Source organism: Cupressus sempervirens, chromosome 9 (assembly GCF_028749045.1).
Source record: "Cupressus sempervirens isolate cs-2001-9-10 chromosome 9, ASM2874904v1, whole genome shotgun sequence".
Lineage (NCBI taxonomy): Eukaryota > Viridiplantae > Streptophyta > Pinopsida > Cupressales > Cupressaceae > Cupressus > Cupressus sempervirens.
This window is the reverse complement of record NC_143126.1, coordinates 678,811,100-678,817,131: the sequence shown is the minus strand read 5'-3', so window position 1 is coordinate 678,817,131 and position 6,032 is coordinate 678,811,100.

The following is a 6,032-nucleotide window of genomic DNA, read 5'->3' as shown; positions in this document are numbered from 1 at the left end:
TCTATTGAGAAGTTGATGTTTCCTCCTTCATTAGATGTGGCTACTTAGCAACTAGGTATTTCTACAATCAATGTATTATCTACTTTTGTTGGTAGTCCTTCTATTTCTACTATTGTTACTATTCCCAATGTACAAATAGTTAGTACAAAGACAATTGAGAGAAAGCCTCAATTGAGTACTAAGGTTTCTAGCAAAGGCAAAGATAAGGAAGAAGGCATTGATCTTGATGAGGATATAGTTATCCTAAATTTGGATATTTCTACTCTGAATCCTGATCAAATGCATATAGTAGGTGAGGTTTTGTAGAAGAAAGCTAAGAAACAGAGGTGTAGAGAGGATAGAAACAGAGAAAATCAAGTGCTAGAAGATGCAAAGAACATTCTTGCAGATGCACTTAGCATCGAGGTTGATACTTCTCAACCTATCTTGGCTCAATTAGTAGAAGTTGTTCAAAAATTTAATGAAGATCTGAATGGACAAGAAATTTTTTTACAAAGAGTAGAGAAGAAATTTGAAAACAAATTATTGGAGCTAATTGCACAGAAGATTGCAATATATCAAGTAGACTTGTTTACTATTCTCAGCTCATTAGAAACCTCTTCCAACAATGTCACTTCTCTATTTAGTTAGCTATGGGATAAATTTATCTTTACTTAGGAAATCAAAGATAAACTCTCCAAGATAGATGGAGACCTGAAGGAAAGTGCACACCAGTTGTCACTTGACCCAAGCTACAACTTTTCTCATTACACAAAGATCAAATTTCTGACTGATATGCAAGTAGAATTGCTAAGGGAAGAAGCCAGGATAAGACCCACACTTATAGACATACAAGGCATGATTCTTCCAAACATGGATCTACATTGCAAAAACACATTGCACATGCCAAATCTCTCATCCATGACAACAACTTCTCCATAGTTGATCACATGATGGAGTTATCAGCATAAGTTCAAATTGCATTGCATATAAGCAAGGTATTACAAGAAAATTGGGACAAGACAATGCCACTATTTTTAAAGGTAAATTTTGACTTCTTGTCACATTTTGGTATTACCATGTAGCATACACCTTTGGCATTTATGTCAAAAAGCGGGAGAATATGTAATAAGGGAGAATATGTGATAACACAATAAAAAATGGAGAAGATAAGAAGAGATGATGTAATATAAAGACATGTAAAGTATATTGAATATATATGTATGGGGGAGCATCATAATATTATACATATACATGTACATATATTCATATAAATATCTCTTACAAAAGCAATTTTGAAAAATCTCAAAAATAGAGTATGTTACCGATCGAGTTAAACATACAAGATGGAGACTAAAGATTCTTTTGAACATTCAATTTTGATTGATAAGTGTTTTTTTCACTAATTCCAAAGGGGGAGATTGTTGACATTATAGTCAAGTTTTTTTATTAGTCACACACACACACACACACACACACACACACACACACTTAATCAAATGGTTAGCAGCTACCAAGCTTATCTTGTAGTTTACAATGTTAACCAAGTAATTTAGGCTCTACCAAGTTCTATAGTTGCTACCATGTTTTAGGAACAATATTTAGTTTGCACTAAGAAGTATCTACCAAGTTGGTGATTGTCAGTGTAAATCAAGTTTCATAGTGTTTACCGTGTTCCTCAGTATAAACTGAGTTCTCTAGTATTTACCAAGTTCGTAGCTTCAGTAATGAGAATCTAGTGTTGACCGAGCTATGCAGTGTCAACCAAGTGATTTAGTTTATATGTCAAGTTTCACAGTGTTCACCAAGTCACCAGTGTAGACCAAATTTAGACTACTTGGAAGTGATTAGTATGAATCAAGCTTCTACATCCACTGAGTGCATGACAATGACAAGCATTGACAATGGTTTCCGAGTGTCAGAACCTCACTGAGTTTGTCTTTAGAACTCGAGTACCTACAGTTGGGTCAACTTTGTGTATTTTGGTGAAACTTGTATTGTAGCCAACTTTGATGAATTGTAAATTTGATTGGTATATATGTAATGTACTATATCACATCCAATAAGAATGGTAAGAATAAAAAGGATATGTACAAGAACAAAAGTGTGAAGTGAAAAGACTACAAGTAGTATAAGGAGTAGTAAAGATTTATCTATCACAACGAGGTGATCATTACACTCCAAAGCAATCTCATTCAAAAAATCAAGGTTTTAGATGAGAGATCAGCCACTGGTTCATCCTAATAGGTGGAATGGTTAAATCCTTTCACAAAGTAGACTTACCAGTCTTTTGTAAATCTCTTTACTGAGTGCATACTTCAGTGTATGTTTGTAAATCCTTTTGCAAGGTGGACCTAGTAGTCCTTATTGCACCTAACAGGGAAAATCATTAGAAGTGATCATTGTAAGCCTCAACAGGCCAACTTTATACTAGAGTACTAAATCTTGTGGGTATCATCCCCACCCCAACTTTACTTTCTATTTGGAAGATTCTTGGTTTACCATATTGTGTGTCAATGTGTTATAAATGTTTTAATACTTTCAATTTTTCATTCATGCAATTAGATCAAATTACATATGAAGGAATAATTGATGAATTAAGATTAATTTTATTGGTTCTTGATTCACCCCTCCCTCTCAGTAACCTAGCCTATCTTATATTTCCAACACTACCTTGTGAGGGGTCTGCTCTATTAGGAGCTTACAAGACTTGTTCAGTCTACCTTGATTAAAGGATTTAAACTCATAAATAAGTAAGAACTCTATTAGGAGATTTGAATAGGCTTGTTAGGACCACTCTATTAAGATATTTAACCTTATTCACTTGTTATAATGACTTAGTACATGATCCTTTAGTCATCACTTTGATGCTAGATTATGGATCTCCTCTTTTCAATTCTAGTTTGATCTCCTTATCATGTATACTCTACTATGTCCTTCACTACTCTACTCGGCTACTTTGTCTAATCTCTTTGCTTCTAACATACAAACATAGCCTCCTTTTCTATCACTTCATCTACCTTCTCATCATAATTAATAGGGCCTCTAAATCTGCATTTGAATCTCCCTCACCATTCTAAGTAATGATGACATCAAAAAGGACTACCATGTTGGCAATGGCATTAGAAACTCCATTCACACCTCTATACATATAGGATCTGAACACTATCAAAAATTTCACCAAACTTTTGGCTTCATTTATAATGTTTTCAATAGTCTAGGAAGGTGTACATGTTCCTTTGACTTAGTTAATAATATTTTGTTAAATCCCCCTCAATCCAAGTTAAGAATATTCTTTGAATCTCCTCCAATCCAAATATTTCTATAGTAGCATGAATTAGCCAATCTAAGGACATGAAGAAGATCCATTGCTTCTGCCAAATGACTATGCTAAAACCCAAGTAGACAAGCAATCACCATCAAGATGTCACAACTCTCATCCCTTATTATCCCTCCATAACCAAAAAAAACTAGGATTACCTTTGGCAGGATCCCCATCAAAGTTTAATCTTATCCATCCCTAGGGAGGGCACACCCATTTGGCATTGGTCCTTTTGTTTTTTTTTACAATTCTTGTTGGAAATCTAGGAACTAACACAACCTCTAGTTGGAACATTAATACATGGATGAATATTATTCTAATAGTTTTCAATAATGCAACTCTTTATTTTGCCCATTAGGAAATAGGAAGAGAGGGAAACATCTCTAAAAACCCTATTATTTAATTCCTTCCAAACACTCTACATCACATGTGGAGCCACTGAATTCAAATGAAAAAATCAAACTTCTTAGGAAGAAGGACATTTGATCATGAGGTGGATGTCATATTTACATTCTTCTTTGCAAAGTAAATATATTTTAGGAATAACCATTCCCCTTTTACACAAATTATCAATGGTAAGAATTTACTTTTGGAGAGCTAGCGAAATAAAAATATTTATTTTTGGGATTAAAGCTTTGCTTAGGACATTTTCCTAGAATGGAGGATCAAAATTCCAAATCTTCATAGAGGAAGCATCAGAGGGAACTAAGAACTTACCAAAGGTATCTTCTCCCTAAATTGAAGATTCTTCAAAATGATAGAGAGAGAGAGAGAGAGAGAGAGAGAGAGAGAGAGAGAGAGAGAGAGAGAGAGAGAGAGAGAGAGAGAGAGAGAGAGAGAGAGAGAGAGAGAGAGCTTGATGCATGAATGTGGATCTACTTTCTTGCTATAAAACTTCTTTTCTTTATCACAAATGGGGAAAGAAACTATATCTATGAATAAGTTATCTTAGATGCTTGAGAAGAATGAAGAATCAAATGCTTGAACTTGATGACTCTTGATTTTCTTTCTTGCATTTGGGAACTTAAATACTTGATGGTTAATAATGGATGATTGATGCTAATAGTAGATAATGGGTTCAAGAGTTCATAATGGATGGATCCCAAAATGTCGAGAGATGGGGTATTTATATACATCTCATGTCATTTTAGAAAATAAAATTTGAGAAGGTCAACTATGAGACAGGATTTCTATCCCAAATCCTAGCATAGGCCTTTGAGAAAAATTTGGGTTCCATTCTCCTACAATATGTTGCCTACATTGTGTTGGTTAACAGTTTTCCCCTCTTGCTAAATTGGCTTTACCTTGACTTTAGATGCTCATAATGTGAGGAAACAAAAGGATCTTACCAAAAAATGTGTCAGTGTATGTATTATATCACTGCCCTATGAATTATAAGGTACAACTCCCTTTTGTAATATATACAATGAAATATGTTTTTAATAGATCATTGGGATGGGGGGTATGCTCTTAACCTAAGAGAAAAAGAGGATAAACTGGGATGCTCATAACTACAAACACCCTAGGAAGAAATAGATTTGGGCAACCTATAACACCCAGTGGAATGGATATCACAAGCTACCTTGAAGTTCTTCTAAAGTCTACTCCTACTTCTAGATGCAGATTAGTTCTAATTAAATACAACCTAGTGATAGAGCAGAGATGCACATGGAAGATGAAATAGAATCTACCTTGACTAATAACTCTCCACTAAAATGGAATCTAGTAAGATATCGCTAGCTTCAAATACATCAGTCCTACTATCACATAGAAACTATTCTGAAAATGTAAGGTTAGATCAGCTGAAAGAGACAATGAAAGAAACCAAGGCATGCTAATTCTAAATGGAATTAGAAAATCACATTACCCAACTGCAAACATCATACAAATCCTTCATTCCATTTAACTCTTTGATTTTAACACAACATCTAGAAATACAGGGGGAAAAGTTAGACAAATTTTTTCAATCCTTGTATTGTCAAATGAAGTTACATTTATAGTTTGTTGTTAGCCTTTCTTAATTCTGGTAGATTAACAACCATATGATAGAAAAGAATAAACTATAAAATTATCCAATCTACACCATGATATGAGCACGTGGTATCTCTTCTATTGATAATTCTGAATCTATGGTATTCTCGAAGACGTCCAATGACTATTCTTCTTCATGTGATCTCATAAAACCCTGTAGAAAATCATTTATTCTTCATATTCTATTATTTTCAGGCCAAACTAAGTTTTTCATATTCCAATGGTCACTGCATTTTCAAATTTCCATTATTGATCTCAAATTGATAGTTGATATTAAAATGTTATGACTTCCTTTATAACTTCCTTCGTGGGTCCCTCTATATATACGTGTCTTCTTGTCACTTTGTCACATAGAATAATAGTTGAGCAACTTCACATAGTGAGATAAATACATTCGTGGATCTCTTTCTAATCTGTCGATAATAACAAAATGATGTTAGATCTCTTCATTTTTCAATGCAGGTCCCTCTTCTAACTAAGCACATCATGGCAGACAGATGGCAATATTTAATTGCTTGAAGAATTTGATGTTGACTTTCTTTCCTTCATGTCACTTTGTGACTAGGTTCTGACTGTACCTTATGAAATGTGATGGCCCACCAGACATGTGACTTCTCATCACTTTGTCACATAAATTATCAAATGGGGATCTTTACATAGAAACATTACGACCTTTGAATATCTTCTTTGATATTTAAAT